Below are 14,681 nucleotides of genomic sequence, written 5' to 3'. Positions count from 1 at the left end.
TAATTTGAAAGTTATTTATGCATTTTGTTGTTTTAAGAAAAGATTGTTTGTATTAGGATCTTGTGTAAATGGTGTTTTCAGTCAAGTTTAAATTCCGTTGCAATTCTGGTTGAGTTGTCATTGTGTCTTATGTTATTATATTTCCTTGGTTAGGTGTTGATGTACAACCTTATTGATGTGAGTCATTATGTGTTTTGTCCAAATGGTCAATCTTTGGTTAGTGATTGTGTATCCTTCACCTATGGTTTGTCAGGATTAGGTATGACTGTCTATTTCGCCATAGAGTTCTCGTAGAGAGACCTTTCTTGTAGTGTCCTATGAGAGAGAGTGGCTTTCGAGTGGGGACCATGCCCGAAGTGGATGATAGGATAACCCATCAGAAGTCAGATAAAAAGTGATAACCTAATAATTGATTAGGGGGTGGTTAGAATAAATATTAATTAAGATAATGTGCCTTGTGCATAGGTGTAGTGCTTGTACAGGGCTCATAATGTTACGAGAAGGCTTGGAATGGAAAACTTACCACCTTGTCTTCATGAAAGGATTGGTAGGGTATGCATGAGACTTGGTTGGAGCCGGAAGCTGGGAGAGGTTACTAGGATAGAGAGCCAGGACCTAGGAGGTTGTACCATGGTATCCATCTTAAGCTATGCGATGACACTCTCTCCTTAGAGTGACTGGTGTTTGTGAGTTGAGTCACATGGATGTTTGCGGAGTCTTGTAGTTCTTTCGTACTTGTCTTACTTTGATTGCTTGAGGGTTTTCTACTATCTCCTAGCACGGTGGGGTAGTTCCATTTCGAGATCACATGGTTGGGTTGTAGTGCCACTTCCCATTGGATGTTTTGGAATGTATCTTCAGGCGAGGAAGAGTTTTGTTGGTGTTCTTGGTTCGTGGTTCATGTACTAGCTCATGTTCGTGATAATTGTTCAGTTGAGACCTTGTGGTCATTGTATCAAACTTTTATGTAACCTTGATATTGTAACTTTGTAATCCATGGTATTTGTGGTAACCATGTATTTATGGATATTGTAAAAGGGAATCATTGGAATGTTTGTTATTTCAGTTGCCTTAATCTTTTGTATATATGATCTATGAGAAATGAATGCATTGGAGTACTCTGATTCTTTCATTATGGAATATGGATGTATGTGTAGTTTTTGTCTTAAGCATTTGATTTTCCTATTTAGATGAATAGTTGGTTTAACCGTGGTGTTAACATAATTTGTGAATTAATCTTCATTGGTAACCCTTAGGAAATCATGTGTTAGTCTTCTGTTGTGTTATTAGACGTGCAATGGTTATAATTAGTGCACTTGTTCTTTTAAAAAAAAATATTACGCCCTTTTAGTTGCCTAGTTGTATTGTTTTCCTTTAGGGTTTCTGGCAGGGCATTACAAAAGTGATATAGAAAAAGTACTTTGTGAAGTCATCAATCAATTTTTGATAAAGCATGAGTTTATCATCCTTGGTTTGATATTCATCATTAATCTGATTGATCACTAACTGAGAATCTCCATAGACTTGTAGCTCTTTAATGTTCCATTCAATAGCCATTTTGATTCCAATGACTAATGTTTCATACTCTATTGTGTTGTTGATACATGGAAAGCTCAATATGTATGATTTTGGGATTGTATGTCCTTGAAGCGTTATGAAAAGTATGTCAGCGCCTGATCCATGCTATGTGTAGGAGACATCATAATACAATTCCTAGATTTTCTTGTTGACAATGAGAACATCTGCATTAGGAAATTCAATTTGCAATGGAGTGTCATCATGCAAGGGTGCTTATTCTAGTTAATCAATGATCGCTTGTCCCTCTATAGCCTTTCTATCAACATACTTGATATCATATTCACTACGCACCATGACCCATTTTGCTAATCGACTCGTCAATGTTGCCTTGTTGAGGAGATACTGTAGAGGATCTATCTTTTCAATCAACTTAATTGAATGTGTAAGCATATAGTATCACAACTTTTGGGATGTGAACACTACTCCTAAGCATGTTTTCTCAATTGATGTGTAGTTAAGCTCGTAGCCAACTAAAGTCCTATTGATATGATAGATGGCTCTCTCTTTTCCTTCTTGATCTTGATGTTCTAGGAGAGCTCCCAATGATACCTCCATTGCAAAAATGTAGAGAAACAAAGGTTTTACTTCGATTGGAGATGCTAAGATAGGTGGAGTTACCAGATGCTCTTTTATTTTATCAAAATCTTGTTCACATTTATCATTCCACCTAAATGGAATATTTTTTGTGGAATAGGTGAGTGAATGGATGACACCTATTAGCTAGTTGAGCTATGAACCTTCTTATAGATTGCAACCATCCTTGGAGAGAACATAGCTAAGTGATGTTCTTAGGTGATTCCATTTCCATTATAGCATTCACTTTAGCTGGATCAACTTTTATACCTTGAGATGAAGTGATATATCCTAGGAGCTTCCCTGTTGTGACCCCAAAAGTGCATTTTTTATTTATTTAGCCTCAACTTGTATTGCTCTAGCCTTTAAAATATCTTATCTAGGATTTCCATATGTTCTTCTCGTGTGTGTGATTTTTCTATTATATCATCTACATAATCCTCCATGTATGTATGCATGATATCATGGAAAATAATTGTCATGGATGTTTGATAAGTTGCACCAGCATTCTTTAGCCCAAAAGGCATGACATTCTAACAGAAAGTACCCTAGGGGCATGTAAAAGTTGTCTTCTCCTGATCTTCAGGTGCTAATTTGATTTGGTTATACCCTAAGAATCCATCCATTAGAGAGAACATATCATGTTCGATTGTTAGATTGACAATGATATCGATGCTTGGTGGTGGAAAATCATCTTTTGGACATGCTTTATTCAAGTCCCTAAAGTCAGTGCACTCTATGATACTCTTGTTTGGCTTTTAAACATGTACAATATTGGATACCCAATCTAGATATGTGACTGGTCTTATTGTAGGATTTTGCCAAGATCAAGGGCACAATGAAAAGCATAAAAAGAGAGACAATAGAATGACAAGAACAAACTGTATTCTCATCAATATGCAAAATGATCAACTAGATTAACCAATACAATGAATATAGGCCTGCTTATATAGGCAAGGCCATATGGATGTACGAGCACACAATTATGACATGTGGCTCAATGAGAAACAAGGGTAGGTAAGAAATACTAGGGGTAGGTAGGAGAAATAATATAATATTCCACAAGAGGTGGATGACCCACTGAATGTGGAGTGTAACAGCAAAATAAGACCACAAAAGGTGGAATTTCTCCTACAAGCTCTATCCCTATGTGCACACTTCCCTAAGTGTCTCAAATCCAAACTACGAAGAGATGCATTATCTTAAGTTAACTTAAGTAAAGTGTAATAATATCCAAAATGAATATTTATTTACACCAACACCCCCCCTTAAGTGCAACTTAGGGGAATGAAGACTCAAGTCAACAATGCAAGATGGGTCCCGGATACTAGGCCATGATAGGTACCCATGTACAATATGTAAATGCAAGCAAAACCATGTAATGCAATCTCTCACAAATGGAGAAAGGGAGAAAACCCAGTGGGAAAAACTCCCCCCCAAAAGAGAGATGAATGTACAAAAGACTCCCAAAGAAGAAGGACAAAACCTCAAAGAGGAAAAAGTCCCCCCCATAAGAGAGGAAGAAGAAGTCAGCTGACCCCCCCTAATGACACATCCCGCACCCCCAAGAGAGGTCGCAACTGCTGGAACTTACTCTCAGTGAAAGGTTTGGTGAATATGTCAGTAACCTGCTCTGCTGTAGGACATTACTGCAAATCAATGACCTGCTCCTGGATGAGCTCTTGGATATAGTGCATATGAATCTCAATGTGTTTGGTCTGCTGGTGTTGGACTGGGTTCTTTGAGATTGAAATAGCACTCTGATTATCACAATGTAGAACTGTCGGTCGTGGAGTGGTGAATCCAAACTCTGTGAGGATCTGCTGGAGCCAAATGGTCTTAGTTGTTGCATTAACAGTGCCTCGATACTTAGTCTCAGTCTAAGAGAGAGCAATAGCATGTTGCTTCTTGCTCTGCCAACAAATGGGGCCCAAACCAAGGTGAAAACTGTAACCAAAAGTAGACTTACGATCATCAAGATCGCTAGCCCAATTGGAGTCTATGTAACCAACCAAGTGAAGTCTTGTGCCTGCTGCATAGTGAATCCCATAGTGACCCTAGATGTAATGAAGGATGCGTTTGGCGACTTTCCAATGAAGCTCATGTGGTTCCTGCATGAAGTGGGAAACCATGCCAACTACAAATTAAATATCAAGGTGTGTATGAGTCAAGTAGATGAGACTACCCACAAGTTGACGATACAAAGTGGCATCAACTGGTGGAGAAGAACACTGAGCCTCAAGCTTGACTCCTGAAAGAAAGGGAGTCGGGGTAGGCTTACAATCAGCCATATGAAAGCGTGCAAGTAGATCAAGAGCATACTTGGGCTATGATAATGTAATCCTGGAAAGTGATTGTGAAATCTCTATCTTGAGAAAGTAGTGCAAAAGACCCAAGTCAGTCATAGTAAATCTATCATGCAAAGAAAATTTGACCCTGCTAATGATGGATGAAGTACTCCCTGTAATGATCAAGTCATCAACATAGAGCACAAGTATCAAATGAGAGTCATCCTGTCACAAAATGTAGACATTCGGATCGGAATGAAACCTAGTGAACCCTGCGGAGAGAAGAAAGGAATCCATCTTGGTGTACCAAGCCCTGGGGGCCTACTTAAGGCCATAGAGACATTTCCTTAGTCTGCAAACCAAGGAAGTATTATGGATGAAACCCTATGGCTACTCCATATAAATCTCCTCATCAAGGTCACCATGAAGAAAAGAACTCTTCACATCCATCTGATGTACAACCCAACCATGAGCTGCAGCAATAGCAAGAGTCAAACGAATGGAGTTCATCTTGGCTATGGGTGCAAAGGTCTCAGTATAGTCAACACCTGCAACCTGAGAGAAACCTTTCACAACAAGCCGAGCCTTATACTTATCCACATTACCATCTACTGCAAACTTGGTCCGATAGATCCACTTACATCGAACCATCTTTCTCCCCTTAGGGAGATGGACTAGATCCCATGTGTTGTTCCTGATCAGGGAACTATACTCTTCCTCCATAGCTTGGTCCCACTTACGAACCCCTAATGCCTCCCTAAATGTCTGTGGATTGGAAGCAGTAGCAATGAATGCATGAAGAAGATCCTGATGTTGTGATCGAGTTCTCCGTGTATCTGAAGGATCCCCAACAAGAGAACCCGCGGACTCAAGTGTCTGTCGAGCCCAACGAGGTCTAGGTGGAGGTGGAGAACGAGGCTCCTCAACTTCAAGTGGACCCTGCGGAGGTGTAACCCTGCGAGTCAGAGTTGAAGGAGTCTCATCATTTGAATCACTAACATCACTATCCACAATGGAGGAAGGTGGAGGTAGAGAGGCTAAGCTAGGAGAGCTTTCCTCAAAGTGAACACTCCTCTTAATGAACACCTCATGTGTCTCTGGATCCATCAATCTGTATGCCTTAACACCCTTAGGATATCCAACAAATATGCAAGGCCGACTCTGAGGTTCCAATGCCTTGCGTTTCTGCGGAGGTATGTGAGCCCATGCTGGACACCCAAAGACTTTGAAATGTCTCACAATCGGTTTCCTACCAGCCCAAGCCTCAAAAAGAGTAATACCTTGCAAAGCTTTGTGAGGAACCCGATTCTGGATGTGTGTGGCACAACTGATAGCCTTTGCCCAAAAGGTGGGATCAAGAGAATGTGCATGTATCATATAGCTAGCCATTTCTTTGAGAGTTCTATTCTTGCGTTCTGCAACCCCGTTCTGCTGTGGAGTGTATGCTACAAAATGCTAAAGATCAATCCCCTCAAATGTACAAAAATCCTCAAGTCTTTTGTTCACATATTCCCTTCCATTATCTATGTAAAGAATCTTGACCACTTTCCCTAATTGCTTCTCCACATGAGTCTTGAAGTCCTGAAATCTGTCAAATACTTCACTCTTATGAATAAGAAAGTAGACCCAAGTGAAGCGGGAGTAGTCATCAATGAAGGTGAGAACATAGTGGGCCTTACTAAATGAAGGTGCTGGAAATGGACCTGCTACATCGCTGTGAACAAGTTGAAGAACTTCCAAAGCTCTCCAAGCTTTCCCCTTATCAAACTTCTCTTCGGGATGCTTGCCCATGGAACAACCTGAACATACACCCTCTAAAAAACTGATTCAAGGTAGACCTGTGACCATGCTTTTAGTGCTTAGCTGCTGAAGATGGCGGTAGTTGAGGTGACCAAACAGCTCATGCCATAGCTTACTTTCTGAATTTGAATGAGTAAGCAAGGCCCTAAAAGGTGAACTTGGCACAAAGTGGGAGAATGAATAAAGCCTTGAGTTGTCATTGACTTGTCCCACTGCTACCAAGGCATCATCATCAAGTTCCTTTACCACAACTAAATCTGGTGTAAACTCAACCTTTTTCCCATTCCCATAGTGAGTGATTTTGTAGATGGAGAGAAGGTTGGTAGACAAGTTAGGAACATAGAGAACATTCTCAAATGTTCCATCATCCATGTCAACTGATCCTTTCCCTTCAACCTCTACTTGTGTATCATCACCTATGTAAATGTGAGGTACCTTAGATGGCTCCAATGAAGAAAATTGCTCCTTTGTAGAACCCATGTGATATGAGACACTCGAGTCAAGTATCCATTGCTGTGAAGAACCTGTTGTAGCCACAAATGCTTGCCCTTTTCCCTTAGACTGTGAGGAAGAGGAAGGAGATGAATCCTTCTTTGTGTAGGCGGATGGCAAGTTGATGTTGTTTTTCTTGAGAAGATTAGTTAACTCATCAACTTGCTTTGCGTGGCATCAATGCTCATCATGACCATACTTCTTGCAATATGCACAAGTTGGTTTATCCTTCTTAGGTGGTGTCCCCTTCTTGGAAGAGGATAAAAATTGCCTTGTGATGGAGAGGATGATTGTCCTTTTTCCTGGTGTGGCTTAGACTTGGAGTGCTTCTTCTTTTTGTTGGAATCTTTGCCTTGACTTCCTTGATTCCCTTGATTAGCCACCAAAGCCTTGGACTTTGAAGACTTGAGAAGCCCCATGTTCAACAACTTAGATTGTTCCAATATCAACATTTTTGTGAAAGCATGAAATGAAGGCATAACATAGGAACTCCCCACTGTCAAACGATGAGTTTGGAAGCTAGACACAAATGTTGCATATTCTGGTGCAAGCTTTTCCAACAAGTTGAATATCAACTGAGCATCCTTTTTGTCAATTCCACAATCCTTAAGCTTTGCTATTAGCTCATTTGCTTTGGTGACATAATCTTGGATTGTATCAAAACTCTTGGGATCTAATTTGGTGAGCTCATTGTCAATCTGATAGCCTCTAATTTCATCAACTTGACCATACAATTTCTGAAACATATCCCAAGCCTCTTTGATTGTTTTACACTTCTCAATGTGAAAAATGAGGTCATCTGATACATACTTGCACAAAGTTCCAAGAGCCATGCAATTCTTTGTGAGCCATTCTAATTGAGCATTTGGATCAGCCTTAGGATCAGGTGGTGCTGTTATTGTTCCATCTATGTAATGTGTGAGACCCTTTTCCATTAATTTACTCCATACTTTAATTTTCCATGATGCATAATTATGTGGAGTTAAAGGTGGAAATTTATTAGGACTCATTGCAACAAAAATGGAAAGAGCACAAAGAGAGGCACAATCACACAAGACACCCCCCCAAATTCACTCAATCAAAGAACCCCCCCAAAAGTGATGATTTGGCACTTTATAATTAGTGCATATACAATGGGCCACTTACAAAAAAAGGCAAAGTGGACTTCTGATTACAATTTTACAACTGCCTCAATAAGGCCAAAAGAGACTCAAACTGATAATGCAAGAGATCTAAACTAAGATCCAAGCACATTACAAGCACCTAATAGGCCAAATAAGACCAATGTCTGAAAGTACAATTTCCATTCAAAATCTCTGAAATCTGATCATATATTATGAAAGTAGACAAAAAAACATGCACTTTCAAAAAAAATGACACCTGAAAAGGAGGTCGTATGAGCTCAAATGAGACCTTTGAAGTTGCAGAATTGAGGATTGGACCGGTATAGCTGAGAGAATCCAAAAATTCCAAAAAGCATGTGCACCAAAATTAGAAAATAACCACACCACTACAAAGATCACAAAATTTTAGCCCATTTCAAAAAAAATTGCACCAAAAAAGGAGCAAAAATGAGTAAGATATGGCCTTTCAAAATTGGACTGCAAAACTGAAAAGCTCAATGGAGATGGGTCAAAAAAATAAAATTCAAAAAGCTGCTGATGTGGCACTGACATCAGCAATTCACGAGCTTAAATTTGATGCTCGTTTGGCCATCACAAAAATATCATCCCCCCTGTGTGGCATCCGTACTGTACGAACAGATGATGTGGCTCTATGACTGGGCGTACAGTGGTGAGCGCAGGCCAGTGGCCGCCTACCACGTGGCGATCGCAAGTCCGTCTATTTAGTAACAGCCGACGGGAGGAAGGCATCACTAGAGGTAGGGGCAGGCTGCCGGAGTCGCCAGAGGTGGGAGCGAGCTGCCAGAAGGACAGAGACCGGCAGGCCGGGAGTCGAGGGAAGCCGGCGGCAGGAGTGAGGCAACTGGCGGGAGGCGGCCGACGGATGGTTTGGGTGGCCGATGATGGGAGACCTGGGCTCTGCGGAAGGTGTGGGCGGCAGCTGACGGGGTCCCGACGGTGCAGTAGCTGGGCGACGTAGGTCTCGGCGGCACAGGTCACGACAGCGGCGGGTACACTTTGGCAGCTCCAACAGCAGGGACGACCTGCAGCCTGCAACATGCGCAGGGTACGAAGGGCATGGGGGGGGGTCTATGGACCCCCCAAAAATATATATTTTTTTGTTTTTTTTTTGAAAATTTTGATCGCCCTTTTGAATTTTTTTTTTTTGAAATTTTTTTTCGAAATCCATACGATAATAGCCAAAATGGGGAAAAAAAATTTCTCACCAAAATAGGTCGACTTTATAGTTGAAATTTATGGAAACGGCCTCTCGGATTCAACGGTGATGTCAAAATTTCTGTATGACGCCCCAGAAAAATGAAGATCCCCAAATCCGAAAGTAGAAGCCTCCAAAATGTCTCCAAAAAACTAATCAATGAAGCCCCAATAGCTCTGATACCATGTAGGATTTTGCCAAGATCAAGGGCACAATGAAAAGCATAAAAAGAGAGACAATAGAATGACAAGAACAAACTGTATTCTCATCAATATGCAAAATGATCAACTGGATTAACCAATACAATGAATATAGGTCTACTTATATAGGCAAGGCCATATGGATGTACGAGCACACAATTATGACATGTGGCTCAATGAGAAACAAGGGTAGGTAAGAAATACTAGGGGTAGGTAGGAGAAATAATATAATATTCCACAAGAGGTGGATGACCCACCGAATGTGGAGTGTAACAGCAAAATAAGACCACAAAAGGTGGAATTTCTCCTACAAGCTCTATCCCTATGTGCACACTTCCCTAAGTGTCTCAAATCCAAACTACGAAGAGATGCATTATCCTAAGTTAACTTAAGTAAAGTGTAATAATATCCAAAATGAATATTTATTTACACCAACACTTATGAATCCTATGTCGAACAACTTTTTCCATTCTTCTTTAACAAGAAGAGCTACATGAGGATGCATCTTTCTAATTTTTTGTTTGAGTGGTTTAGCTCATGGAGCAACATTTAGGTGATGCATTTGTTGGATATTGTTGCTGCTAGGATATGTTGTTGTTGTTGTCATCCATGTCAATATATTCTTGTGTTGATGTGAGTTGTTTGGTGTTCTAGTGATTGCATTGAGTTGATATGGATGGTTTATCTCTTTGGGATGCTAGAATACTTCATTCCTTATTGGTTTCAGTTATCCAGGAGATTGCTCTGGTATGATCATATCTTTGGTTGGCAGACTTTGGTGTTTGATCTGGTGAGCTCCAGTATGATCATATCTTTGGTTGCGGATTTAGGAAAATGTTTTTGATGTTTACGTGTATCCTCAGTTCAGATGGTTCATGATTTGGTGCTCCACAAGTTATCTTTCTAGTTTGAATTGTTGTTGAGTGTTCCTATGAGTTAGCATGTTGATCGATAAAGATTTGAATAAGTGGTGTTGGTGCATCTATTGTGGATGGTTCTAATGTGCTTGTTAGTGTTTCTTGATCTTGTCCTATTTGTCTTGGTGGTCCACATTGATTCTTGTGTGCGTTCTCGGTGATTTTGTTGATTCGAAGATATTCTTTATTTTATGCGGTATTCTTGGTGGTATAGTGTGTTGCGGTTGATCTTTGCAAGATTTCTGGTGGTGATGCATGTTTGGAGATTTGATTTAGGTCCATGTTATGTCATGTATATCATTATATTGGTCTAGTGGCTCACATATATATCGTGTGATGTAATTTTATAGTTGAGGTTTGAGGGTTTGGTTGACCTTGTAGTCAAGGTTAATGAATTGTATATATAGGTAGTATAGTCATGTAATTTTAGGTGTTGATGTTGTGTCTGCATTATTAGATAATGGTGTATGTGTACATAAGTGAATTTATTCTTCAATGTGGTGTATTGAGTAAACATTGTTACAGGGCAAAAAAATATGCTTAACCAGAACTGTCATCAAGCATAAGGAGATGCTATATTTGTAGTTCATGTAATCCAGATTATAGTCTGAATCTTATTGTAAGGTAGTGAGCCTTCCCTGAGAGTTGGAGCCTTCTAGGTCATCTTATTTTGAGAAGTGAAATCTAGGCAGTGTGTCTAAATGCATGTGCATTCCCCATTGTAATATTTACACATACTACTGCAGAGTATCATCTTATTGTGGGTAGGTTCCCACCGTGGTTTTTCCCTTAACCGGATTTTTCACATCAAAATCTTAGTGTTATGTGTGTTGGTACTATTGTATTTATCTTTATTCTTGCTCTAGTTGTTTAGATCTAAGATTGTGCTTAGTTTGGCTAATCCAATGAAAAATGATTCACCCCCCCTCTCAGTTTTCCTTCTTGGTTGCTACTAACAATTGGTATCAGAGCTAGATCCTATGGAAGAAGCTTGAATGCTTGACGAGATCTGGGATGGAAACTTATGTGTTCTAGAAGGAGATTCCTAGATTTGATGGAAGTAATTACATAGTTTGGAAGGGCCGGATTGAAGTTCACTTGAAATATCTTAGATATGAGTATTGGAAGATCACAAAGAATGTTTACAATATTCCTTAGAATGGACCGGTTACTAATGCTAAGATCAAGGATGTTGTGTTGGCATTCTACACTCTTATGAGAATAGTTAGTGTTGTCATTGATGGAAACCATCTAGCAACCTTCTGGTATTCATCTGGAAATCCACCGACAATTACCGGCACTGGCAATAGACATCTACATACACCGACAGCGGAAACAATACATACCGACACCCCAGCCGACAGGGAATAAACTTTTGTTTATTGTATTTAAATGTGATTATCTTTTGTAAAGCCGACATGGCATATTGTCAAAGACTCATATATATCTATGAGATCTTATAGGTCATTTTGTAAGAAAGAGATAGAGGATGATATTGTGATATAGTTGACAATGAAGGTTTTGGTAATGGAATGAGCTTAAACGGGTACTGAACTTGGCATAGTTGATGCTATTTTGAAGCAGTACATTGTATTGGATTTCATAATCCACTTTTGTAGTCAGTGTGACTCTTATTGAGCAGTGTACTCTAGGCAGTTGGCCTTCCTGCATGTGCAGGCCCCTCATTGTAAGTAATATTTATTCGTTGGCCAGTGAGTGAATATTGTGGGTCACAAATCCCACCGAGGTTTTTTCCACATCGGGTTTCCTTGTTAAACATCTTGTGTTATGGTATGTTTTCTATGCTGTATTTATTGTTCCTACTCCTGTTTACTACATTAATTCTTATTTACCGGTACACTATTTTGGGATGCAAAGTTCTTAATTAGTTTAAATATTCTCCTAACCAGTTAGATACTAATTCACCCCCCCTCTCATTATCTTTGGGACTATCAATAATCCTAACAATTGGTATCAAAGCTTGGTCCTCTATTTTCAAAAGCCTAACAGCTTGAGGAAGATTCTGACATTGGTACAAATGGAGAACTTAAAAAAATAATTGGAAGGAGCTCTTGTAGATTATGATGCAGAGAAGTTGAAGAATATCAAACTTCAAGATGATCTGAGGACTGCACAGGAATTCATTCAAGGACTTTAGGAGAATATTACTATAGCTCGAAATAAAAGAAAAAAACTTCATGAGAAGATGCAGAATGATAATGATGAAAAGGAAACTCTTAATGAACTTGTGAACAAGTTGAGACAAGAAAACAATGCTATGAAGAATGAAATGCAAGATATGACTATGAGGTTTTATAAAGACATTTAAGACAGAAAGAAGAATGAAGATGACTTGGCTAGGAGACTCAATGATGATGGGAATGAAAATCTAAGACTCGGTCATGAAAATGATATGTTGAAGACAGATCTGATTCACATGCAATATGATAAAACTGAACTTATGAGACAAAAGGGAATTCTGGAAAATGAGTTGGCTATTGTAAATCAACACAAAGAGAAATTCAAGAAAAGTTCAGAATAACTTGATGATATGCTGAAAAGTTAGAAACCAAATGGAGATACTAATGGACTTGGATTTGAAGTTGGAGAAAGTTTTGGTACTGCAAGCAACCATGATCATAGTAAACCAGTAAGACAACCTAATGATTACAAGTTTAATGGAAAATGTTTCAATTGCAACAAATATGGTCATAAAGCAAATCAATGTAGATTTAGAAACAATCAGAACATTAATTCACCCACCGGTCAATGTTCCAAATGCAACAAAGTTGGTCATAATTTAGAAAACTATAAAATGAATGTGAAATGTTATGTTTGTGGAAGATATGGACACTTATCTAATCAATGCAGAACACAAACCGGCATAGGATATGGAAAAGCTATTCAGAGGAATAATGTGACTTATTATGCTTGTAACAAGATTGTACATATTGCAAAATTTTGCAGAAGCAAGACTTCACCAACAATAATAAAGGATCCAGTTTGAAAGACAAAGAAAAGGTAGATGAGGTAAAGCAATAATTTTCAAAACAATGGATTCGGAAGACATATCAGAATGTTGATGATACCATTTCTTCACTGGTAGAACAGAGTATCCCTCCACCGACAGGAGATTCATCATCCAACTAAGAAGTAACCCTTTGGGGGTATTGTAGCAAATTGAATATCATGCAGATTACCCTCAGTTGATGTTGAGAAGATAGATTTCTTCTTTACCGGTAGATGTGTTAAGTTTTCACTTAACTGACGAGCATTTAATGCGGTTGTTGAGAGAAAAGTCATTATAAATCATCAAATTTCCCTCATTTTTGATTTACTGAGCATTCAAAATCAGTAGAGAGCATGAAAAAGAGCTAAGGCATTCAAGGCAAAGGTGTGAAGTGATTTCTTTCAAGCATTCATATATTGTCAGGCAACTAAAGGTATTTTTCAAATGGCTTCTTCTTCTGCTCTCGAATTTATTGCAAACCCTACTATCATGGAAAACGTAAAACTCCCTAGGCCCATGTTTAAGATAATTCCTAAAGTAGCTAAGCAAGATGATTCCATAGGTGCTTTTTCAAAAATTCCTAAAGGTGTAGCTTATGCTGAACACCCTACAATTTATATTCATTGCAACATTGAAGAATTAGGTTTTGAGGAATTGTTGAAAATGTTTAGAACTGTAATTTGTGATGAAAATGGCACTGTCAAACCTGAACACAAGATTATGGAGACTTTAGGTTTTGTTGAGATATTGAATATCTCTGAATTTTTGAAAGTAGTGAGAATTGTCCTAAGTAGAGAACATGGAGAAATTCTATGGTTGGATTCTATCTGCAAATTTACCCGACAAGTAATTAGGGCAGTAATTGGTTTACCCTCAACCGACAACAGAATAGACAAAACAAAGAAAGTTACTAACAACAAAGTAATGACCCTAACTAGAGCAACATCAAATAGTAGATCACTAAGAGTGAATGACATCAAAGACACCAATGTGAGATTCATAAGTATGATACTTGGTTACAAGACTACACATGCAAACAGACTTAATTCAGTTTCTAGTCTTTGCATTAATAGTGCTTATGAAATGGTCAACAACAATGCAATGATTGATGTGTGTGAATGGTTGAAAGATGAACTCATTGATAATTTGAAAAATATTAAAGGAGATAAGAAAGGGACATTTCGCTTTATTAATCTTTTAGTATGATTAATGTTGTATTTAACTAAGGAAATTCCTGGTATAGGACCAAATGACTTTGGATATTACATACCGGTAGGAAAACAATTACAGGAAGCTTTAACTGGCATGGGAACTACAAAAGACAACAATATAACTGAATGCTTTAAATATTTTCAAGCCAAAATGAAAACTAGAGAAAGACTACCATAGAGTGTAGTGGATAAATATGACAAAGAAATTTGTTTTGTCATTAAAAAAGATGAGACATGGATATAAGTTGTACTTCTTAGGACTATATGGGTAA

Source organism: Cryptomeria japonica, chromosome 9 (assembly GCF_030272615.1).
Source record: "Cryptomeria japonica chromosome 9, Sugi_1.0, whole genome shotgun sequence".
NCBI classification, from domain to species: domain Eukaryota; kingdom Viridiplantae; phylum Streptophyta; class Pinopsida; order Cupressales; family Cupressaceae; genus Cryptomeria; species Cryptomeria japonica.
Note: the sequence above shows the minus strand (reverse complement) of the source record.